This window comes from Camelus dromedarius, chromosome 10 (assembly GCF_036321535.1).
Source record: "Camelus dromedarius isolate mCamDro1 chromosome 10, mCamDro1.pat, whole genome shotgun sequence".
NCBI classification, from domain to species: domain Eukaryota; kingdom Metazoa; phylum Chordata; class Mammalia; order Artiodactyla; family Camelidae; genus Camelus; species Camelus dromedarius.
The window spans coordinates 43,473,441-43,500,138 of NC_087445.1; the positions used below are offsets into that span (position 1 = coordinate 43,473,441).

At 38.5% G+C, this 26,698-nt stretch overlaps 1 long non-coding RNA gene across 1 annotated transcript in view; it reads right to left on the minus strand.

The window, feature by feature from the left end:
* LOC135322346 (uncharacterized) overlaps window positions 1-13,074 on the minus strand; it is a 78,059-nt gene extending 64,985 nt beyond the window's left edge. Inside the window, exons 1-2 of the long non-coding RNA XR_010382875.1 lie at window positions 13,024-13,074; window positions 10,014-10,197 (exon numbers count right to left, since the gene is read on the minus strand). This is a non-coding gene — a long non-coding RNA (uncharacterized LOC135322346). The remainder of the gene's footprint in view (window positions 1-10,013; window positions 10,198-13,023) is intronic.
* Window positions 13,075-26,698: the final 13,624 nt, after the last annotated feature.

The following is a 26,698-nucleotide window of genomic DNA, read 5'->3' on the forward strand; positions in this document are numbered from 1 at the left end:
GGAATGAGAGTGTCACCAGCTATTTTAGTACATTTTTTAATAAAAATTCTTCTACCTAATCAATCCTTGCTCTTCAATTTAGAGCTGAGATTAATTCTCCAAGACACATTATGGTACAGCAGTAACACTTGAAATCATCTTACAACCGCTTGCTTTCATATTTGGCATAACTATTGTACCACCTGAGAAGCTGCTTCTATTGACCTTTAGATTAAAAATATGTTGGATTATCATGATTGACACTTTTTAAATGACTCATTCTTGCCAAACACAGCTAACAACTTTGTAACATTCCCTTTTCTTTACAACCACCTCTACTCTCATTATGTGAAACGCGGCTGTATTCTACGCCTGTATTCCTCTCATTGCCTAACATGCTTTTTTTTCCTCCCGAGTTCAAGAAGATTTACACTTGGCGTGAAATGTTTCACTGATTGCTCTGTTGGGTTTCATTATACCAGTGTAGTTAATCAAAGCAAGTCTGGCCTTGCTACCATGATTCATTGTATGGTTTTTTAAACTTAATCATTTGCACAGAATGAATATACACATTATCACCAGGGCTGGATTTCTTTAACAGCCTGCATGACATGGTACTGGAATGCCTTCGTCGACTGCTGATTCCTGAGAACTCCGCAGTTGCCAGAGTTTTTGTGAAGACACTTCATTGATGGGCTTTCGATTAGGAAAAAGCGAATAGGAAGCCCTTAGGTGGAGCTACAGGGAGCAGAAGAAAGGCAGTAAGATGTGAATTCTCTCCAAGCCAGGAATCCTTTCATCTGTACATAATGTTTCTTGTCGTGGTGTGTGGTCTTCACAATCATAAATTAACAAGTAACATTTCTTCACTCTCCTTCCTAATCCCATCATCAGTTATTGGCTGCTGGCATCTGGGTAAGGTTTGGCAGATCTCGGGATTTTCGGTATAGCCTGAGGGAATCTCTGCCACTGTTGTTTTTAAACTGAAGACGCTAATTGTGTAAGTGTTAACATCTGTGAACTAGGGCGAACAAGGCTAGTTTCTGGGTCTAAGTCAAGTCCAGTGAGGCTCCCATGGACACCCTATTCCTCGACCAAAGAGCAGATTTGCATTTCGCCAGAGCCAGCGGAGTGCAGGAGTCTGCTCCGGGCTCATGGAAGCCAACTGTCAACTTTTCAGGGATTTTATATACTGGGGGTTAAGGTTAAGCACAGCTATTCTTAAAAACCAAAGTATATAAACTTTTAATTAAATAAATCATATTTTTAAAAGGTAATAAATACTCAAAACTCATCATTTCCTAAATATTTTACTGAACTGTACTAGTATCCATGCTCTTGAGGTTATTTGTGCCTAGAGTATCTGTACATACAGTGGGAATACCACATGGTTCCAGCTCTACACTCAGTGACATCACGCTGGTGATCTGAAATCAGCCACGATGGGAGTACACCATGGAAATCACAAACACCGCAAACCAGGACTTGATTTTTAGTTCTGCTTTCTCCTTGTGTATGAAGGAAGTACTGTGTTATTCTACCTGCCAGAAAACTATGTCTCAGAGAAGTTCAGTAAATGATTCGGCTGTAGGATTTTACTGCAGGTGTTTTCTGACTTCAAAATTCATTCTCTTAAGTCTTGTGTTCTATATGTCCCTTCTAGTGGGCTTTTTACCTGCCACTGTCCCTATACACTCATCAAAACTACTACCGGTGTTAACTAGCATTTGGTTTGTATATCCACTGTGTTCCCTGAGTAAGGTACAACTTAAGTACATTCGCTTCTGTGGTTTTTTTTTCCAGAAAGCCAGTTGTGATACACTGACCAAGACATCTCTATCCAAAATTGCAGGTTCAACTTGAACAAATCTACCCCCAGGAGTGATCAAACTCTGCTGCAGCCATCCTATCACTTAACTTCCACATCCTCGTTGCTTGTCTTCCTCACCATCTCCTAACTCTGGAAAACACTGAAAAGTACTTCCTAGAAATAACTATTTTTTCTGTTTATAAAAAAAAAAAAAATCCCAGTTACTAGAATTTACAAATTTTCAGAGCTCTTACTCATCATTCTTCTTCAACCATTCTTCAAGACTTGCCATCACAACCACCAATTTTATGTGCTAGCATCAGCCAAAATGCTCCCACTTAATGTCAACATGTGAGCAACACGAAAGAGACTAAGAAGTGAGGAAAGGAGGCAGTTACGCAGACATGCAGAGAGGTACCCTCCTAAGCACCAGGCTTAATGGGCTTTGAAAGAACCAGGTATTGGATACTTAAGCCTATCTTCTCTATGCCATTCGGATTTGTTTTCCATGGAGAAGACAATCTTTCACTGGGAAACTCAGGGTAACTTTTCAATCCAGTACTACCTGGCTGACGTCAGATGAAGGAATTGAGTGGAGTGGTAGCTGAGAAAGAAGAGACACCAAGTCTGATAAAATTATATGGGGCCCACCCACTACTGTATTGGCGAGTACACTCACCGAAGAAATACTAAGTTGCTCTGTGTGTGTGTTCAAATATCTTACCAGCTTTGTCTGATACTCAGATTTTCTGCAGGAGTGAGTATGAAACACGCACATGCTCTGTGGGTGGAGCTTCTCTACTGGAATAATTTATCCCCACCCCAAAGCTTTTTAAGTGGCGACCCCAAAACCTGACCTCCTGATGACATGTTTCAGTCTTTCTGTTCGTTATTGGTACCACATGCAGCCAGAATTACCCTCAGCTTTACCACTGACCCTGGAAGTCATGGCTCTCTCACAGCTTTATCTACTATGACATGAAGATTGTTTCTTCAAAACTATTAGTCACAGTGAACACTTTCCTCGTGTGTACCGTCATCAACATTTTTGCCTATTTTGTAACTTCTGATGGCAAGAAACCGATATCTCAGCCTCACTCCTAACTCAGAGGCCTGTAGATAGCTTATAATGGAAATTGTTTGGTGTGTTGCAATTAGATACAAATCACACTCTAACTTTCCAAGAAGCTTTGTTCCCAAATGCAAAAAAATATGATAGCAAAACTCTGTAAGTAGTTACAAGACTTCTATGCAAAAGTGATATCAAGGAAAGAAGATAACAGAATTCACTTAACTGTAGAATTAAAAATCTGAAGACAACTTATCACAAAATTGTCAAATGTTGGGATTCTTATTATTCTCTTATTAAAAATGCACGACGGCTCTCGTTTTTCCTTATATCTGTATACATTTTCCTCCACAGTTAGACTAATAAAGTATTTTGCAAATAGTAATTTCTTAAAAACACAAGTCCACCAGCTGACCTCAAAAGCTGTGGGATTTTTCTATTCTAGAGTTTGGCTTTAGACTGCTAGCACGTTCTGCAACTTCGGCAACATCACTTGAACTTACCCACTGTCACACCTTTTGTGAAACGGGGATAATAATACTCTCTTAGTTTGTTTGGGCTTCTATAACAAAATACCATATGTGATTTATGTGCTATGACAAAATTCCAAGGTGACTTATAAACAATAGAGATTTTTTTAGCTCACAGGTCTGCCAGGCTAGAAGTCCAAAATCAGGTTCTGGTGAGAATGTGCTTCCTAGTTTATGAATGGTCATCTTTTTGCTGTGTCCTCACACGGTAGAAGCAGGGAGGAGTTTCTGGGATCTCTTTCTATAAGGGCACTAATTCCATTCAAGAGGGCTCCACGCTCGTAACATAATCACCTCCCAAAGACCCTCACCTCCCAACACCATCACATTCTGATTAGGTTTCAACATACGAATTTGCAAGGGAGGGACACAAACATTCAGTGTATAGCAAATGCTCACTGGGAAATTTCCCTAGAGTTCTAGAGGATGACAATTCTGACCTTGATATCTGCACGTGCTCAGACTGCTTGGTCTAGGAGACACTACTACATTTCTTGCACAGTGGCAAAGGGGGATAAAGGAGTATCTGAAGGAGAGAGTCACAGCTGCAGTGAGAAGCTTTCTCAGCACAGCAGGATTCTGGCCTCTTGAGTCTCTGGAACACTCAAATTCACTGAACACAGAGAGGAGGAGGACTATATATATTTATATATTGATCTGCATGCTGGGGTTTCAAATGTGATTCATTATGTACCATTTCCTTTACCCTAATCCATCTGCTAAGGTTTTTCTTCTGTGCAGAAGGAATTTGAAAAAGAAATGCGACTTTAACTGAGAAGAGAGTAACAGCATGACATAGTTAGAACCACCTGCACTAAGAAAGATTCAAGATGGTATTTGTCAAATATTGGAAGATGTGTGTCTGCTAGCTGAGGGATAACGGGATGTTTTCAGAGACTGTTTTAAAGTTCTATGGCCAAGAAAAAAAAAGCTGCATTTGCTTCTCATAATAGTGGTTATCATTTCTCTTGTGAAATGTTTATCTACTGGTGATCTCACTATGGCTTCCTTTGGATTGTCTTCTTGTTTTATTTTCTCTCACTAGAAAAAGCAAACATCTTGGTTCCTGTCTCTTTCTATTATAAGTAGCAAGCATGTGCAAAGTTAAAACAAAGGCTGCATGTTTCCAGGGAGCTGGATAAGTACAGTCAAGTGGACCCTGATGGGAAGGACATGGTGTGGGAATTTGGTAACAAATGCTTACGGATTCTGAAAGAAGTGGAGGAGAGATGGATGAAAACCAGAGGGGGTGGAGTGGGGAGAAAAGAGAGAATAAAATAACACGTAAGGACCTAGACCTAGCCCCTTGGGTGGGAGTGAATAAAACAATCTTCAGCTCAACTTAGAGCTGGTCAACCATGCTTTATGTATACATCATACTAAATTTCAGCTGCTGAAATCAGAAAGATCTTCAACCAGGGATGAGAAAAATTATGCATCATACCCATGTGGACATTTAATTTGTTTATTATCCACACATATTGGTAGATACTAACTTCACAAAATTGTATTTTTCAGCTTGACCCAAGTAATTATTGTGGCTGCCTATTTTCCTTTATTCCTGAGTCTAAAAGATATTTTTATCTTAAAAGTAATTTAACCATGTAACTAAAAGTTTGCAAAGTGGTGAAAATGAGAACAAAAAAGTACCTGGAATATGACCCCATGTCCAGAATGCTGGCAAATGCCTTTTGCTTTTTTTTGTTCTTGTCTTTTTATTTTGCATTTTTACATTATAGTGTAATCATTTATAATATATCTCTTGTATCATATATTTATATATATACATTTCATACATATGCAGATTTTCTATCTCATTATTTTTCCATAAAATTATATTTCATCATCTCATGTTATTATGTATGTGCTTTAAAAAATAAAATTTAATGCCTGCATATCATTTCTGAGTTGATTATAATTTATTTAACCTGGCATTAGGTCCATAGAATATAAATATATGTTATTTCAAAAACTGGGGTCCAAAAGTAAATAGATTAGAATTCACCCAATTGGAAAAAGTTAAAGATGTTACTGTATACCTGCGTTATTATGTTACTTTATATCTGCACTGTTATGTCCTGAGAAGCTCCAGGAGAGGAGATTAGAGTGCTCATTTCTCAAACTTAATTAAATGTGGAACTGTTTTCACCACAGAGCATCATACGATGTTGGTGTTCCCCAGAGCACACTTTGGAAAACAATGGTTTAACCATTTCCTTATTTTTGGATAGCTAGTTTGTAAGAAATGTTTCACTATAATAAAACAATTAAAAATTTAACATCATATGCAAGCAGATTTTTTTCATATATAGAAGTATTTCCTGAGGATTAATTCCCAGAAACTAAAACAAAATAAAACAAGTGAAACAGTTTGTATATTTTTAAGGTCTTTGCTACATATTGCCAAATTTGCTCTCCAACTGCTTTACCGGTGTATTGAATATCCTTCTGGCAACTACAACATTTCACAGATTTGATTATGAGTCTATGGATGATAGATCAGTGCTGCTCTTGGATTTGAGTATGGCTGAGAAAACCAACCAATATACAATCAGCAATCTATTTCCACACTATCCTGAGTGCACGTACTTTTAGTCTCCTGATAGATACGCCCTGAGAGGCAGCAATTTTATGAGCTTTAAAGGGAGCGACACAATTCTGACTCTCATACACTCTGACTGGAGGCTGAGATTCTTTTCCTTTGCTCATAAAGAAGCTGAAGGCTGTGGTGGTACATTTTGAGATACCTAGAAGGTTGCTGACACATGGCACGTGCTCGGTAAATATTTACTAAGTGAAGGAAAGTTTAAATGCGTGACCGTATACCCCTATGCCCACAAAATGTTTTCTCCTGTCCCGCTGTCTTGAGATAGCCCCTATTTCACCCACTACCCCCTCCTCACGGGCCTCAGCATAGGGCACTTAGCCAATGGTTCAAACCATGGAGGACCCAGTCCGGCAGAGAACTTAAATACGGCTGACAGGAAATCTTAGACCTCTCTGAGTTTCAGTTTCTTCTTATCAAAATAAAGTTAATAATATCCTTTCCTGGGTGTCTGGAAGCTCAAAAAGATACAAAAGCACTTTGAAAAGTGAATACCGCAGTGAAAATATGAGGTATAATTATTATTTTTACCAACTCCATGGTACAGATCCCAAACAGTGAGGAAGTCTGGAGAATGGAGTGTTAGGAGTTTGTAGATTAAAGAGAGAAAGTAATGGAAGCCCTAGGCATTCATTTTCCTTCCGGTGGCAGACCTGCAGACAACATTAATGCTTTCCCTAAAAGAACAAGTCTCCACTCATGCTGGGGTTTCCAGATTCTTCAGAAGTTGCTAGGAGGACCAGACCTCAGAGTAATTTGCTGACTTTAAAAAATGCATTGTTGACAGCTGGGATTATATGGTATCTCTTTTTTCCTAGACTTTTTCTTGATACTAGTTTTATTGGGTTTTAATCAGACGTGGTCTTGTGAAATGCTTTGAAACCTGATTAAAAAGTAACGTGAATAAAAGTGGAGGAGAACTAACAGCAGTGTTGCGGATCTAAATGACAGATTAATTAAAATATGGTGGTAATTATATGTAATTAGAGTAGACACTTGACATTCATGAGGGACACAGACTGAGACCTTTGGAATGCCCAGATTTGTGAATTCAGAAATAGTAGTACAGGCATTTCTACTTGAATTTTGAAATGTATTGAGAGCCATACATTTCTTGAAGGTATCTTCATATCAAATTAACCACTGTTTCAGACTTTGAAATTTAGATCCTAGTAATCATGGTAGTGGCTGGAATAATTTTCTGAACGGTTTCATGAATCCAATTTCCTGGTTTCCATATAATGTTTATGAATGTCCTGTCTATCTTATTTACTCAAGTCAATGACAAATAGATATTGTGCTTATTTATCTTCTTAAAACTCCTAGTTGTTGTCCAAGAACCCACTATTTCTTTTCTTTTCTCTCTCTTTATTTCTTTCTCTCTCGCTCTTTTGCTTGCTTGCTTGCTTGCTTTCTTCCTTCCTTCCTTTCCTTCCTTCTTTCCTTTCTTTTTCCTTCTTTCTTTCTTTTTCTCTTTCTTCTTTTTCTAACCTGCTACAACTCTGAGACCTGTTAAGAGTGCCAGGCAAATAGCAAGTGTGTTCAATAAATATTTGCTGAATGCTTTCTTAAATATTTCTTCACTTTCATACCAGTACCAATTTAGGGGAAAGATAATTTCTCCCCTGAACAAAGTGGATTTGTTTCTTTGTTTTGTTCTGTTTTACTCATTTCAAGAGAGTTACTGCCTGCCTTCCTACCCCTGTGTTTCCTTCCATGTGGAGGCCCTAATGTCCCTAAAACACTTTTGGCCTCTCCCCCTTTTACGTCCCTTTTACTCTAGGGTGGTGGTTCTCAACCAGGTGTGATGTTGCCTTGGCAACGTCTGGAGACATGTGTTACCAATGGGGTAGGAGGGATGTAACTGGCATCTAGTGGGTAATGGCTGGGGGTGCTCCTAGGACAGCCCCTCAAACAGAGAACCATTTGACCCAAAATGTCAATCATGTCAAGTATGAGAAATCATGATCTAGGGAGAGTTAAAATAATGTTACACTTAAGAATAGTTGAGGACTTTTAAAACAGTTCCCTGCCCTTTCTTTTTCTCTTTGCGATCTGCCTGCTTACAGTGAAAACACATTTCTGTCTCTCTGCCCTCTTTCATGGGGTAAGTTTAGTGCGGCAGGATCTGCCACCCACAGGGCAGTCCTGCAGTTTGGGGGTGTCTGTTCAATTCAGGGGAGTGATAGCAAGCCTGCATATCTGCACTCCCTAAACCTCAAAAGTTAAAAAAGGAGATGTTTTAATCTCTCTCTGCTTGAGTCCTGAATCTCTCCCTCTCAGTTCATTCTAAAGTTGGGTATGAAAAGTTACTTTCATTTGGGGTGCTCCCTCAAGTTCCGACATTATATATACTGAAGGCAACATGCAATATGGATGCTGGATGGCCAGCTGGGTTTACTGACTAGCTATGGCTCCACCCTTTTCATACCAACTCTGCTAACAGTTGAAATGGTGATGGTAAAGCCAACAGTGGATACTAAAGGCCTGGCAGTTGGGAAGATTCAGGTCCTGAGAGGAAGGGAAATTGAAGAGCCTGTTTACTTAAAGATGGAAGAATGACTATGAATAGAAACAAAATGACTACAAATGTACCCATTTGGGATATATCTATTAATATATCTGTCTCCAACTTGGATGCTGGAGTGAACATGTGTTATTTTTGTCTGTCCAGAAGACATCTTTTCAGAACAAAGCCTACATTTTCCTGAGGGAACCATCTTTCTTACACTCTTGGTTCATGTAGGCCAACACCAGACCTGGATGTGGGGGTAGGAATGAAACACAGACCTGACTCATGATGATCTTGACTCCCATGGGCCACCATGAATAGATCACAAATGGGCACCTACCCCAATCATAGTCAAACCAATGCCAGGATTTTGCTGGAACAAACAGGAGAAAGACCTACATTATTGCTGCCAGACTTGAGACCATGAGCATGTTAGCCTGAGCTGCCATGAGCAGGATGCATGGAATAGAAACCAACATATAGAATAAAGTGAACTGAGAGATGGAGAGAAAGAATCCAGGACATAACTGCATCATTTGATCACGAAAATCTAGTCCTGCCTAAATCTTGGATTCTTCACTTACATGAGACAATGAATTCTATCTTATCACCCTTAATTTTTTTTTTTTTTACAATAGAGAGAATATTTAGTATTGGAGACACCAGCTTTGGACTCATGATCTCAGTCTGTCCCTAGTAAAATAATTCCTCCTCATTCTGATGCTTACACACTGACCATTGTCTTCTCAAATTATACTCTTGACTACCCTCTTGATCTTACTTGTTCAATTGCTTTAACCATATTTGAAAGTATTTCCTACTGGTCACCGGATATGCTGACAACCATGAGTAAATTGATGCCATGAATCAGGTTATAGGTGAGACACCCTATAAAGAAGGAGTCCTTGCACTTATCAGACCAAACCCTGGGAACAACCCACCTTAACCAAATGCTATTCTACAATAATAACTAACATAACAACAAAAGTAATATTAATGGCACCTACCCTTGATTAGCACTATACCGCTTTTCACATACTATCCAAAATGCTCTCTGTATTATTTCATTTAATGTTCCCACCAGCCCTGTAATGTAGTCCTAATTTTCCTACTGTACAGAGGAGGAATCAGAGACAGAGAAAGACTCAACAACTTACCTGTGGTTACAAAGCTAGCAGAAAGTGGCAGTATTGAGAATCAGGTCAGACTCCAGACCCGGTGGCCCTAACCACTGTTTTCTCTTACTTAACAAGCGTACTCACTGGAGGGTACCTCTGTAGCAAGGTTTCATAAACTGCCAAGGATCGAAGTCAGTGATAGGTCCTATTGCTCATTTTCCCCAGGAAATTCATTCATAAAGCAATTCCTTTATGGTACCAACAGAGAACGATTTTAAAATAAAAAATTTACATGTAAAAATTATAGCAGGAGATGCGATGCCCACGCCAAAGACACAGACTCCAACAGTCCTTGCCATGGGAAGTCTGTAAACTCAGTCAATCACTTACCTCTCTCAGTCTCAGTTTCCTCCACTACAAACAGAAGAGGCTGCTGTAGGGTGTACTGATCATGGTGGCCATTGCTTGAGGGCCTACTATGTGCTGGGCATTCTGCTGGCCTTTTACTCATCCATTGGCTCTAAGCAGTCACTCATGCCTTTTTAGGTCTAAACCTTCCGTGATTACAGGCTCCCTGTGAATTAAAATATTTTTGAAAGGGACATGTGAAAATATGAACATGCAACTGCTTGAAAGAGTTGGATTAAAAATCCCCAATAATACAGTCCCCTTAAAGTTAATTTTTACTTCTGTTCTCCACAGGGCAGCATTGTTTGTACTTGGCAAGCAGACACACTGCGGCCATTATCCTTGTTCCAGGGCAGCAACCAATAAATGTGGTGTGACTAAGAAATCAAACGCTCAGAGCTGAGCTCTCGGTGGCCTGCTTAACCTTCGGCTGAGTCCTATTGCCCCGCTGACACCCAGATCGACACGTGAGAAGCCAGAGCATTTTGTTAATATGCAGGAGTTCCCTCCCAGGGCCAAGAAAGGCCTCTATGACTCAAAGAAAATTAGGTTCCTCAGCAGTAAACTGCCCTTTGGGGAAAAGGAAGAGAAATTCCAGAGAAGGGAAAGCAAAAAGAAAGAACACATTTCAACTACTACTCTCAGTTATAATTAAAAACAATGATGGCAGTCAATGACAACTGCTCATTTCAAATGTTCTCCTGCGTCCCAGTCATCTTGGAACTGGTTTCCTTCGTATATATTTATTTTTCTTTAAATATCCTGGGACGTGCACATTATTATCTTCTGTGGACATCTTTAGTAAACAGGCAGCTTAGGCATGTTTGCATTGTTCTGGCTTGTTGCTGTTGTTGACCTGATTGGATCATGCCCTGCTTTGATCACTTAAAAATGAAAGCAGTTTTTACTGCAAATTGCGCTGGAATGATTTGAAAACTAAACAAACCAAAAGGACATGTTCTATTTATTCTCTATTACTTACACATTTAAAAGAACACACAGACCTCCCTTCTCTCACTCCCCAAAACATGAATGTGTTTAGAATGTACTTTTTAACCACCTTCTCTTTGAACATTCTAGGCAAAAAAATCCCTCTGGATTGTCTTCTGAAAAAGGGTCTATAGGCTGGCATTTTGGTTTGGAAAAGCACTTTTTTTTTTCATTAGACCCTCCTGGCAGCTCTGTTTACACAGGCTCAGGAGGTTTTGTCCTCACTCCAGCACTTACTTGTTGTAGAAACTTGGACACAATAGCTAAAGTCTCTGAGTTTTGCTTTTCTCCACTGTAATATGGAGAGAGTAACTCAAAATCGCATTGAAAGGGTTAAATTATTTAAAGTACATGACAGGTATTCAAGGAAAGATGAATACAATTTTCCTTTTTGTTGTTATTTTCAACTTACAAATGAGGAAATTGGTGTCAAAGAAATTAAATAACCTGTCCAAGTCCTCAGAGCAGACAAGTGGAGAATTTAGGAATGAACCGTGTTCTTTTGCCTTAAAATTCCCCTCCTCCTATTTTCCCCGTGTAATAGAAACAGCCTAAGTGAAAACTCTGTGCCTGCTAATACTCACACAGCTTTAAGATGTATTCACCCCTGGTCGCCCCACTATTAGACTGTCAACTCCACGTCCTTACTATGAAGACATTCTAGAGTTGCCATTTTCTCTGTCTTAGTTTTGTGGTCAAAATGTCCCCTAATTAAAAAAAAAACTATTATAAAATGAATTGAGAGGCAATGGTTTTAAAAACACTATTTGCATAACGATGTGTCTGTTGCTGTGGTTGCCTTTTCTTGTCTTTTTGATCAACAGCCGAGATAGCCTTATCTTTTCGATGCTACAGTCATGAGGTTATTAAAAGGGACCAAATACCCTAACAGCCTTGTACCTTTGATTTTCTGCCATAGTTTCCAAGTTAATGAGTAAGAGGGTCAAGGGAATTTATTCCTGTGCTTTAGGAAATCTACAAACAATATTAAAAGAGAAGTTGATGGCAGATTAAGAAACTTTTAATAACCTTGTGCAAACCTTCCAGACACTCATTACTCAGCTTCAGTTAGCACATATAGGTGATTGAAATATGCAATTTCAAAATATGCTGTGGGAGTTAGGAGAGAGCCAGAGGCTGACAGAGAGGTCGTTTGGGCAAGAAAAAGGAGGTTTCAGGGCCAAGGAGTTCAGTGAAAGAGTTGGCTCTTTTATTCTGCTGTATTTTAAACTAGAATATGACATAAGAAGGAATGTTGGAAGCCTTGGAGGGTCTTGTATGCATACCATTTTGAAATCCACGGTGGACCACTGATTAATTTCCGGGAGGCATGTGTGCTTTAGTTGAGAGAAAACACAGTATTCTCTCTCCTCTCTCCTTTTCTCTCTTTCTCTTAAGATGCCATTTTTCTAGGCAAGCAAGTAGCTTCCTAACTGCTTTATCAATGCCAGTCTAAGAAATGGAAATTCTGAGATGTTTTCCTGTTCATCTTTGAACAGGTATTTATCTTCCTAATGTTGTTTCTCAGAACTGACTGTGAATTGGTACAGAACTTGACCTTATCCACTGGATTCCAACTTCTAGCCTAAGCTCTTTCAAGTTCTGGGAACCTGGGCCAGCCACATAGTGGTTTAACACGGAGTGCCTTAAGTATTTGATCAACATTTGACAAATGAAAATCTGAGGCTCAGAAAAATTAAGTGATGTACCCAAAGTCACAAAGCTACTGAGTAGAGTTTTGAACATTTGACTTAGACCTCTCTCGCTCCAAAATCCTTCCTAGTGGACTGCACCCTGGCAACCATTTCCTCTTCCAGATAATAATCATCACCTCTGTTTTATCTTCTCAATGAATTTTGTGTGAGAATCAAATAAACTAATATTTGTGAAAGTGCTTTGTAAACTCGATACAGCAATATATTCAGAAAGACTAGAGAAGGACAATTTCAGTGGAGGAAAATCCCCATGGTCAAGGGCATGCAGGGAAGAGAGAGTGACATACCCAACATGCAGTCGAATCACACCTGCTTGTGTGGGGCTTCATGTGGGAGAGCAGGGCTCTGTCAATTTTTTTCTGTAAAGGGCCAGAGAGTAAACATTTTAGGCTTTGTGGCCCATCTGTTCTGTCTTAAAATATTCACCTCTGCATGAAAGCAACCATGGACAATATGTGACTAAATAAGCATGACTGAATTCCCATAAAACTTTACTGATGGACTCTGACATTGGATTTTTACATGATTTTCACTGATTACAAAATATCATTCTTATTTTGAATTTTATTTCAATCATTTAAAATTATAAAAGCCATTCTGGACTTTCCCCTTCAGCAGACTACTCTTTAGCTAACATTCAGCCACACAGCCACATCTTTGAATTGCAAAGGAAACTGTAATTGTCATGACTGCCTTACATCAATCATCATTTGCCTTCGTCCATTTCTGGACTAAGAAACATCTATAACAGAATACCATAGCTGGGTGGCTTAAAGAAAAGAAATTTATTTCTCATAGCTGGGGAGGATAGGAAGTCCAAGATCACAGACCCGGGGATCCAGTGACTGGTGAGGACCCTTTTCCTGGTTTTCCTAGTTTACCGTTATCTATCACCATGGCCGTGTTTATTACCTTTGCTAACATTCTGTATAGTTTGGTCCCCATCACACCTAAGGACACCTGTACTCACACAGCATAATTCATACCAAGAGTCACGCAAGCTGATTCACAGACAAATGTCTGAGGTCTGTTTCCTTCAGAGCTAGAGTTTTCTCTGTGCTGCACCCTCTTAGCCTCAGGGCTAAGGTCCATTGATCTACCCACTCCTCCCATTCTCGGTTATTTATCCCACCCTTCCCTTTCCCCATGACCTCAGATGGGGGTGATAAAGGAGTTTGATCTGGGTGCCAACTCAAACTGAAACTGTACCAGTGGCCAGAGGAACTCTGTTTAGAAAAATTGTGAGCATGGGACTAAAGAGAGCCAGGTGGTCTGTCCATCCTAGCCTCAGTGGTTCTTAGAAGGCATTGCTTGGTTCTCCCCACATGGGGCTCTGCCCTCAGCATTACAAGTGCAGAAGAACTTAGGACAGCAAAGACTAGCAGGCGTGTGACTGCAGTGGCCCAGGCCAGTAAGAACATTCCTACAGTCTGCAGTAAGAAAGAGAGAGACGATGGCCAAAATATGGGCTGAAAGCAGCAGGAATCAACATAGAAAGAATGGCCTTGAGAAAGAAGAGGAAAGAGTAAGAGAACCATTTGAGCAGAAGGAACTATTTCCAGGCACCACATCTCATGCCTGCAAAATCCATTCTCTATGCCCACAATCATTATGGGAACAGCTCTTAAATAAACTAGGTCTCAGGAAAAAATATCCAGTGACTGCACTGTTCCCTCAATGTGTGTGAGAACAGCTGTGGACACACACACACACACAGAGGCACGCAGTCTTATCTTTTTGCATCATTCAAGTTGTTTCTTTCTGGGTCTCCACACTTCTTAGGAACATCATCCTTCTCTTGGATTCTCCTGTCACCGTGGAGGAATCAGTTGTGCAGTCCCAGAGCTAAAAATCCGGCTGTTTTCTTATCAGTATGCTGTACTGACCTAGAGGCGCGTTTTCATTTTCGGCATATGTGCTGCCAGGAGAGCTGGGTGGGCAGCAGGATTACAAATAGAGGCCTCAGGCAGTGGTAATTGAGGGCTGGTACAACCACAGTGGCTCACAGCTTAGGGGGAATATTGCTCCTGACTTGGTGGGGAGAAGCTAGACATTTCCTTGTGGAAATAGGAAGTGCAGACAATGGTTAATGACTCCAAACAGCAAGTGTCAGAGTATCTGGGGAATCTACTTACAAGGTTGCCTTTAAAGTCCTGCTGCTGAAATTCTTCCTGCATGTGGCTAATATTGACTGTGTTGTCCTCACCTCGCATATTATTACCTGAGGTCATTTGAAAGGATGTTCTCCCACCCCACCCCCTCCCTACCTCATTCATTGATTCCCTGGATTCTTAAAACAGAAGCTAAAATTTTTATTCCACAATTTAGTTCACATCAATGGACTATCTGTCACGTGGTAGGTATTCAGTACATTGGGCTTGCCTGAAGGAGGTTACAATTTGAAAAATTAGAGGAAAAAAATAAACAAATTAGATGGAAAAGTAACATACTGGCTTAAATTGGCACTCAGACATTTATCTCTCTCATCATCAGAAATGCCCTCGTTGGGTGGATTTCAAAACTGTTCACAAAAGAACCTCTGTGATAAGGAGAATGAATGCAGACGACTGACACCCTGGGGCCAAAGCCCCAGATAACCCACCACAACCCACCATTTTTCGGAAATATCATGTCATATATTAGTGGTTTTCACCCACGCATGACTTTGTCTCCCATCCCCCACAGGACACCTGGCAGTGTCTGGAAACGTTTTTGGTTGTTATAACTGGGAGGGTGTGCAGCTAGTGGGTAGAGGCTAAGGTTACTGCTAAACACCCTACAATGTATAGGACATTCCCCCCGAACAGAATTATCCAGCCCAAAATAACAGTCATACTGAGGTTGAGAAGCCCTGCTTTATATTTAAAATTCATGCAAATTTTGCACTCCACTCCATGGTGATAATAATATTATTTTACATTTTTTTTTCCTTTGAGTAAAATGGACACTGAAAGAAAATGGGGTCATGATCTTCCGACACCCTGGCCTGGGCTCCGGCCCACAGCAGAGCACCATCGTGCTTTGAAAAGCATGGTCCCATCCCTGCCACTCCATTGATTCCATGCATCTTCCCACTCAGTTCCCACCTCTTCTGTGAAGACATCACCAAAGCTTGCCACTAAGGGTTGCCAGATGAGGCAAACAAGAATACAGGGCGCTTGGTTAAATATGAACTTTAGAAAAATAATAATTTTTTTATTAAAGTATATCCCATACAATACTTTGGACAATCGAAATTCAGAATTTTTGTTTGAATATGGGTTTTGAATCTCAAATAAATAACAAATAATTTTTTAAGATGTGTGTCCCATGTGACATTTGAGATATATTTATACTAAAAAGTATTCAGTTTTTTAATCTGAAATTCAATTTTAATTAGGAATCCTTTATTTTATCTGGCAGTCTTACTTACCCCAGCTTTAAGAGTTTTCTGTCTCCTTTCAACTCCTCCTTCAATGCTTAATGATTATTTGAGTAACTGTCTTTTAGCAAGCATGTTTTAAACCTCCAAGTAGAATCTAAGTTTCACGAGGCTGAGAACAGGCCCCATCATTTTTGTTCTTTTTGCATAGAGTGGTGCCCTGAACGTTGCAGGAACCCAATATATATTCTGTGGCTGCTGCATCATGTCATTATAATGCCATGCTGGGAAACTAGAAACTTTATCAGGTTATCATTACATGATAGATGCTCCTAGGACCAAGATTTTAGCAGTGAGTATAGACTGTATTGGTTAAGATTAGCTTGGCTATTAGGATTAGCCAAGACTGAAAAAAAAAAAAAAAAGACAGAAGTTTACTTCTCTGTTGCATAAAAGCAAGCTGAAGATCAGCAAGGCAGGGTTGGGGTAGTCTCCCAGGCTTCTTCCAATTTCTTACTCTAGGGTATGATCTTTGTCTTCATGTTCCAAATGGCTGCTGGAGATCCAGCCCTTGTATCCACATTCCAAGATCCAGAAAGGCAGAAGAGGAGAAAAGCTCATCCTTTGTCTTTAAAGACAGTTTCCTCCAGTTGCATCTCATTGACTAGCATGCACATATAGCCACACATAGCTGCAAGGGAGATTGACAAATGTGGTCTGTATTCTGGGGAGAAGTATGCGTAGCTAAATATGAAGTTAATTTGGGAGCAAAGTGGAGAATGGATGGGCAAGGAGCAATCTTTGATACAGATCTCCTCTGGCCTCAGTCACTAGTTCCGTTAACCATTTTTGACTTACATCCCTTATTCTGAAGATAACCAGGCTGATACTGGAAGAATTTCTGACCCCATCACAACAGTTCAAACCTTTGTCATCTTTAAATGCCACCTCTTTCACCCAGCCTTCTTAGGTTCTTCCTCTATGCCCCTTAGGAACTATCCACACATTTTATGTTCCTTTCTTGGGTATGCACAGTTTTTACCTTGCTTCATAGCTATTTCTGTGAGTTCACATTTCCCCCACTAGATTACAGACATCTTGAGGACTGAGTCAATTTTGAAATCATGCTTGTGGCCTCCTGATGTCCTGCATACACCAGACATTCAAGTATTTGTTTCATGGGTGAACGATTGTCACACATCTGTGGGAAAGAAGTGACAGCCTGGCACGGGGACCCAGGCACATGGGGAGACATCCATGTTCTCTTTACTGGTTGCAAAGATCATGTATGGTACAGATTATTTCATGTAGTTAAGCGGATTTGGTAAAGAGAAAAATGAGTCTGTTTGGGGATGACTGGGAGTTTCTAATATAACTGATGTTCAGAGTCTCAAGATTTGGGATAAAATGCTACCCCAAACTGTTCATGAAAGCAGCACATCTACAAAACTTGCCATTACTGAATGACATGGAGTAGAAAGGCTGTTAGTGAAGGCTAATGCCTACACAGATGGTGTAATGAAGAAATGGGAGGTTTAGGCATGGGAAACCGCAGCTCCAACAGAAGGAGCTGAAAAGATATAGATAAGATTAGTGACATATGTAAAGGCCCAGATACTGTGTGACAAAGTCTACCCAGCTGAATAGGCTGAAGCCAGAAGTAATAGCAAGGCTATGTTCTCCCTAATCCTCCAAGATAAGCTGTTCCATCCAGAATTATCAGCCAACAATCTTCAGGGTATCAGGCTGAAAATGAAGTTTCAGACTGCTTTGATTCCTCATCCATAAATGAGAAAGTGCCTGAAGGATCTTTATTTATTCTCGCTCCCACCGAAACACTCTTCAAAAAGTGCCAATATACTAGCAACAGATGCATAAAGCTTCCCTTCCTTTGATTGACAGAACATGATATAAAGCAACCCTCACTTGACATTTCAGTTTCATAAGTCTCCTAGCAGGGGGAGGGAGAAGAAAAAAATTCTTGAAAAAAAAAACACTAGAAAATAAAGAGGATTTATGCAAACTCACACGAATGTTTTTAGAATCAAATTTAACAGTTTTATTTCTTTCCAGCCCTTATTTGATATTTCAAGTTGCAGATGAATGATTTTGGCAGGAGTAATTTCAGCCATGCGCTTATTAATGTTTATGGCTTATTAAAACAAAGTATTTACATGTTAATGTTTGTTGATTACTGGATGTTTAAGTTGCTTAGTTATAAATGATTAGGGATATTCACTCTGGGGAGGAGATATTTAATTTGGTGCCGTGTATGCTTTAATTTAGATTTCAGAATAAGTAACTGAATGAGAAAATGTCATGCACACCTATGCATTTCAGTTTTGAAAGGTCATCCCATGGTTAGTTTGTACATTTAAAAATTCTTATCACATTGTTCAATAAGATATTAAAGTCAGCTGCCCCCTCTACATTTTTCTTGCCACTGACATATAAATGTTCTGTTTGAAATAAGAACCGAATTTAATGACTACGTATGTCTGAAGGAAGAAGGGTTGAAAATTTTCCCAGGTGAGCCTTTAAGAAAGGTACTAATTCTTTTTTGTTATCAAAGAGATTTCTTTTTTATGTACAATTCCTCCCTGAGTTTTTGTGCAAGTTACTTGTTGTTAAGTTGTTCACATTCTGGGGCAACCATGGTATACTGGAACTCCAGCATGCCAACACTTTCCTGACAAACATCAAAGCTACTTTGGGTCCCGTGGTTGACCTAACGTCACTCAAAGAGCATTTCAAATGGTGTCTTCACACTGCAAAGACAGCTCTGGGTGAGTAAGAGCAAGAGGAAGAATATACCCAATTGGACAAATCTTGGCTGGGTGGAAGTCAGTTTTATTTCAAACATACTTTACTTCCCTGTGTCCCCTGCCTTCCCCACTCTCCAACAAGCTCAACAGTAGAGAGGAATAGTTGTATTATCACTTTTTGTCATGCTATGGTGGAGTGACTTAAAATCTGGGTTATTTTACCAGAGAGAAGTAGAAACTTGAGAAAACCAAGTAGAGTGGTAATGTTCCTTTATGGACTGCATATGTTTATGTCCTGCCAAATTCATATGCTGAAGCCTAAGTCCCCACTGTAATATATTTGGAGATGGGGTCTTGGGGAGATGGTTAGGTCACCAGGTGGAATCGTCATGGTGACATGAGTGCCCTTATAAGTAGACACATCCTCTTCCTTTGTCCACCCTTCTCCCCAGCTCCCATCATCTTTCTCTTAACTGTGAAGATACAGCAGGAGGGTGGCTATCTACAACCCAGGAAGTGGTCCTCACCAGACATCAGATCTACCTCACCTTGATCTTGGACTTGCCAGCCTCGAGAACTGTGAGAAATAGATCTTTGTCATTCAAGCCATACAGGCTATGGTATTTTTGTTATAGCAGCGTGAACTGATTAAGACAGTTCCTAATGACAGTACTGGCATAGAGATACTCTCCAAAAAGCCAGAAAGAAATTGTTGAATTGCCTCTCCCACTTTTTTGGGATTGGATGAAAGATTCTGTAATGCTTCCAGATTTCAACCAACAACTAAGGTGCGCTAAGAACTCTTTAATGAAGAACAACCTTCAATTTGGAAAAGGAAACTTTGTCTGAATTTTTGCAGCAGGAAAAAAGAGGAATTAGATCAAAAAGTCTGAACAGAAAGTATATAGATAGAAGTAGTTATATAAATTTTGGAGAATTCATTTAAAAAATAGACTTCTATTCCTCTTTTCATTTAGGATCCAAAGATTCATCTTAGGTATAATAATTTAAATGATACATGAGAAATGGGTGAAGAACATGGGCTTGGGTGGACTACTGGGGCTAGACAAATCAGCCCCAGCAAAGAGGATCCAATTAAATTTTAGATATATGCTCAACTGTGAACACTAAATCAGAAATAACTTTTAATTTTTAAAATATATATATAAAATTGGCTCCTAAAAAAATAAATTATATTATGGAATAAATAACTTCTCTCTCACTTAAACTTCGAAGAGACACCCAAGATGATACAGGCTAGGAGTGAGGATATGATAGCAGAAAACTGTCACTCTAAAATGTATTTTCCATGCGTAAGAATACATGCTTTGCTAAAGGCAGCATGTCAGAATGACACTTATAATGTCAGGATAAGCACAAATTAAGTCTACCACTTAAAATACAAAAACCTCAAATGTATAGATTCCAAAAATGGCCATTTAACACAGAACTGTTGAATAATTCATTCTGTGCTATATAGGCAAATCCGGCATTCAGTTGGCATTGGTACAGGTCACGTATAAGATGATGCATTTTACTATAACTCATGGCCACTATTTATTGTCCAAATTTCTTACAAACGCATAATGTTGCCCATAGAGGGACCAGATAAGAATGTGAATGAATCAGTTAAGACTCCCTTACTCCCTTACCATATCTTCTAGACAAATCAGCAAAAGATGTTTACAAATAAGGACTATACTTTTTTTTTTCAAGGTAAATCTAGGCATATCCTCATTAGCACAGGAAATGCATTCCCGGAAATGGGAATGCTAAGTCACTCAGTACTATCTAGGTTCATTACAGCATAGCTCCCATGAGGATGTGGTCCCTACATGGCATTTGTTCCATCATTACCAATGCCTAAAACAGTCCTTGTTCAAGAGCAGACGCTCAATAAATATTTGTTGAATAAATGAATGGTTTATCCATTCATTTCAGCTTCCCTGAAGTCATCACATGCCTCTGAACATTGTTTTTTCTGGGTACTAGCCACACCACTCTAGCCTGCCTCCCTGTCTGATGCAGGGATGTTTATCTGGCCCACGGCTTCCGTCCAACCTGGTTGTGGGTTGATCTTTTTAACCTGTTTCCCCACCTGCAAGTTTGTCTCTTGAAGGCACCTCAAGCCAATGTCACCCTCACATTTGAAAATCCTGCTTGGTAATCTTCTTTGTACTGTTGCCCCACCTCGGGCATACTTACACATACACTTATTATTAGCTATTCTGAGTCAGAGTTGTTCAGTTGAACACGAAGCAACAGCAGAATTAGAGACTCAGAAGAATCAACTCACTGACAAACCCCATTCAAACTGAGCCAAGTATCTCGTGGCCTGCTGCCAGTCACTGACAGGGCCTAGCGTGCAATGTTGTCTTCTGTACCAGTGGTCCTGTCGTAAGAAAACTCAGTATTGACCACAATATTCAGTATATATGTCTGTAATAAAAGCATTTCTGAGACAAAGAGTAATAAAGCAGATCAGTAGTATAGAAGGGATTCCTAAATACATACCTGCATTCTAGTTAGAAAACAACAGATTTTGTTTTACTCTCTTGTTGTTTTACTTTTTCATTCATACCATAAAGTGTACAAATCTAAAATATCAATTTTAATGATTTTTTTAAAAATAGCCATCACACAACCCAGATACAGCTTCTTACCAGCAAACTAAAAACCTCCGACATACACACTCTGGTCATTACCCCATTCTCAGCAAAGGAACTCTGGAATTCATTCTCAAAGATCAGTTTGCCTATGTTTTACTTCTTACAAATGTGTTATATAGTGTAGATTCATCTGTGTCTGTCTTCTTTTACTCAGTTTTTTATCTATGAGGTTCAATGACATTGTTGCAGGTAGCTGTAATTCACTCCTTTTCATTGTTGTAGAGTATTCCATTGTATTAGTATATCAAAATTTATTTATCCGATCATTTTTAATGGATATTTAGATTCTTTTCCAATTTGGGGCTGTTATGAACACTCTTGTACATGGTTTGGTGCACATATGTAACATTCCTGTCGGGTATACATCTAGGAGGAAAATCATCAGTAACAGGATAAGCAAATCATTAATTCTAGAAGGTACTGCCATATAGTTTCCCAAGTTGTGTGAGAGTTCTAATTACTCTTACACATAAAACAGTTGAAATATTCTGGAGTATTTTGGCTTTGGCTTATTTTAGTCATTCTTGTGGCTATGTAGTGATATCTCAGTGTGGCTCTATTTGCGTTTCCCAGATATCTAACGATGCTGAACATTTTTTCAAATGTCTATTGATCATTTAGATATCTCTTTTCATCAAATGTTTGTTCAAATTATTGCCCATTTATATTATGTTGTCTATTTTTTCTTATTTATATACAGAAGTTATATACCTTATATATTACATGTAATACAATGTTATATATACATATGTGTATGTATATATGTATATATATAAATGTGAAAGGAGTTTTTGCTGGAGATACATATACAGCAAGAATCTTCTTCCAATCTTTCTATAGTCTTTGCACTATCTGAAGGATATTATCTGATGAACTAAGGTTCTGGATTTTAATGCAGTCCAAGTAATCAATCCTTCCTTTTATGGCTGGCATTATTTGCATTCTATTTAAGAAAATTCCCTAACTCAAGGCTTAAAAAATTCTTCTACATCCTCTAGGAAGCTATATGGTTTAACTTTTCCATTTAGTTATATGATACTTCTGGAATTTTTTTTTTTGTATATGGTGTGAGTTAGGAATCAAGATTTATTTATTATGTTAATAGGGATATCAACTTGATTTAGCACTGGTTTTTTGTTTGTTTGCTTTTTTTTATAATTTTAAAATGTAAATTCATTTTTCTACTTTTTTACTGACATATAATCGATGTACAATATTATATAAATTAGAGGTGTATAATATAGTGATCACAATTTTTAAATGTTAAACTCCATTTATAGTTATCATAAAATATTCACTATATTCCCTGTGCTGTACAATATATCCTTGTTGCTTATTTATTTTATACATAATAGTTTGTACTTCTTAAGCCCTTACCCCTATCTACCCTCCTTTCCCCATTCCCACTGGTAACCACTAGTTTGTTCTTTATATCTGTGAGTCTGTTTCCTTTTTGTTATACTCATTAGTTTGCCTTATTTTTTAGTTTTCATATATAAATGGTATTATACAGTATTTGTCTTTTTCTCTCTGACTTATTTCACATAGTATAATGCCCTCCAAGTCAATCCATGTTGTTGCAAATGGCAAAGTTTCATCTTTTTATGGCTGAGTACTATTCCATTGTGTGTGTATGTGTGTGTGTACCACATCTTCTTTATCTATTCATCTGTTGATGGACACTTAGGTTGCTTCCATATCTTGGAAATTGTAAATAATGCTCCCATGAACATTGGGGGTTTATGAATTGAGTGGTTTGGGTTTTTTTTTTCAGATATATACTCAGGAGTGAAATTGCGGTCATATGGAAAGCTCTATTTTTAGTTTTTTTAGGAACCTCCATACTGTTTTTCATAATGGCTGCACCAATTTACATTCTCACCAACAGTGTACAAGTTTTCCCTTTTCTCCACATCCTCACCAACATTTGTGACTTGTGGTCTTTTTGATGGTAGCCATTCTGACAGGTGTAAGTTGATTATTATTGTGATTCTTATTTGCATTTCTCTTATGATTAATGATGTTAAGCATCTTTTCATATGCCTGTTGGCCATCTGTATGTAGATATTTTAAATTTATGTAGGTATTTTAAATTTTGTCTCAGTAATCATAAAAAAAATTATCTATGGAGAAATTTTGTACATATTTTGTAACCATAGGTATTTCATTTTTCATTCTATGGTACAGGTGTCATTTTCAATTTTAATATCTAATAATTTACTACTAACATGTAGATTTACAATAATTTCTTATTGACTCTGTTTTTAGATTTTCTATTTACACAATCAAATCATCTGCAAATAAGATGGTTTCTTCCCCTCTTTTCAATCATTCTACCTTCTATTTTTCTTGCTGACTAGGACGTTCAGTACAATGTTGAATAAAAGTGGTGACAACTGACATCTTTCTACTTTCCCAAACTGAGCACTAAAATTTTCAATATTTCAACCTTAAGTTGATCATTTTTTGCATTATTTTGATACCCATTATCAGGTTGAGAAAGTTCTTCTCTATTCTGAGTTTACTAAGAGTTTTTAATTCTGAATAAACATTGGAGTTTATCAAATGTTATTGAAGCATATATTGAGATGATTATACCTTTTTTCTCTTTTATTTTAAAAACAAAGTGAACTTCATTCATTGCCTTTTCAAATGTTAAACCAAATTTGTATTACTGGAAAACTCTAACTTGCTTTCTACTGTTCTTTTTTATATGTTTCTGGATTTAATTTGCAAATATTGTTTAGAATTTTTGCCTCAATGTTAATACGAAATACACTGGCAAAATAATCAGTATCTACTTCTTAATTAGCAGCATCACGTGACCTCCTCCCAATGTTTTGGTAAGCAGAATAACTCCTTTCAATTAGAAACATGGCATCAGTGCTATGTCACATAAAATCAAAGGCTTGGATAAACATGAGTGAAGAGAGCTGAGAGTTTGATGAGTTCTCCTGGGCTCCAGAGCAGGAGGTGTAATGGAGGCTCTGATTCTGTACTTTGCGGACTGTCTGTGAGCCTACAACTTTCTCTTGTTGATGGGTGTGATGAATCCATGTAATGGTCTGCCTTTAAGATAAAGTCCAAACTCCTTAATACAGAACCCAAGGTCTGTGGGGTCCTGGGGTCTACATGCCTCTCACCTCACATCTCACTCTTCTCCCCAGTGTTCTCCTGCAATCCTCCTCTAATCTAAATGACTCAGTCATATTGACTTCCTTGCCATTTGTTCAATATGCCAGGCTGTCATTCATCTTGGAGACTATGGCTTGCTCCTCTCCTCATAGAACCTACATTTTCTATTCAGGATTCTGCCAAAGTTTCCCCTTTTGGAATGCCTCATTACACAGGGCTATGACTAGGGATAAGTACTTACTCATCTTTTTTATCCTATAAACTTGACCAGCACATAAGAGGCACTCTAAAAACATGGTTTATTAGAATAAATGAATGAATAAAAGTGTATTTACTACGATTCTTCTATGTCCACTGATCATCTCAGTAGAAGAACTAAACGCCAAAAGAAAAGTAAGAAAAACAACACTAACCACTAATTTATTCATTAATTAAGACAGCAAATAGTTATTGAATACTGACTCCATGCTAGACACAATGCTACACATGAGAGATGCAACAATGGATAAGATAGGAAAACTCAAAAAGTTTATGGTCTCATGACAGAGACAGCAAAGTAAACATAAGGGGCTGGGGGGAGAGGTAAATGTTTAAATTACAAATTGGAATAAGTTCCATCAAAACAAAAACACAGGATATGAAACTCTAGAACATAGGGAGTAGGGAATATTTGCTTTAGAGAGAATTGTCAGGGAGAAGTCTCTCTCACATGGTGACAATTAAACTACCTTCTGCAGAGTCCAGACTCTTCCCCTTAGACAGTTCTGAACCAGGGTACTGAAGCTGATCATAGTTTTATTCAGGTTTTTTCATCTCAGCAGTTCTCAAAGGGTTATCCGGGGAACCAACAGACTGCTCCCTTTCAGAGAGGCCAAGAAGTCAAAACGATAATACGAAAAGATCATAATTCTAAAATTATCTTGCCTCTTTTACTCTCATTTTTCAAGACGGTATGGAAGATTTCCAGAGGCTTTGTGACATGTGATGTCACAACAGACTGAATAAAGAAGCTGTCTTTTATTAAACCAGACATTAACGAGATTTGCAAAGAAGAAAAAGAAAAAAGTATACCAATGTCATTTTTCTCACCAAATAGTTTTGTTTTGGGCAAAATAGATATGTCGATTAAAATACATGTTATTTAGGTTAACATATAATGAGTTTATTATTGCTATTTTATTCTAATTCAATAAATACTCTAACAACTTGCCAGTTTTAATTTCTAATATGGTAAATATCAACAGATAAAACCCATATAAACAAGTTCTCAAACATTTTTAGGGGTATAAAGGGAGATCTGAGGCCAAAATATTTGGGAACTGCTGGCTCAGCTGGTAGAATTAACATCAGTAAAAGAAATACAATCAAGAGATGAAGTGAAGATACCTAAGATGATATATACAAAATGATCCTGCTAGCTCACCAACTTTGGACACAAAATGATAGCATCTGCCTGGAAACTGAAGCATTCAAACAACTCTAATGCTCCTAAAAGTCTAGTGTTTAGCAGGTTACGGACAAAACACTAGCTATTTAAGTGAATGTGGGCAGGGCTCACAGGAAGAAAGGTTCTCATCCAACTATTTGGTGCCCTGTAAATCCCGTCTGAGCATTTTCTATTGTAAATGGGAAATTTTGCAGCCTCTTGTTCATAGTACAAGGGATAGGAAACCAGCCATCCTTAAATGACATAAAAATAGAACCAACTCCTCCATTTAAATTTCTGGAAACTTTTCCTTGAAATGTTGCCTTCAGGTCTCTCCTACCCAATTACTTTGCACTAGGTCTGCTCAGCCACTGTCCTAGATGATCAAGCCTGACTCCACGAAATATTCAATCACTCCACACCTCCGCCTGCTCCCTGGGCACCATGGCACGAGCTCTCCATCGTATTTTAGTCTGATTTTTACTTTCACTGGCAAATCTCAAAGTCATGAAACCACCAGCCATAAGAGATCAGTTACAGAGGAAACATTTCTTTAACACTCACTTAAAAACAAAACACAACAAAACTAACTTCAGTCCTTTGTCA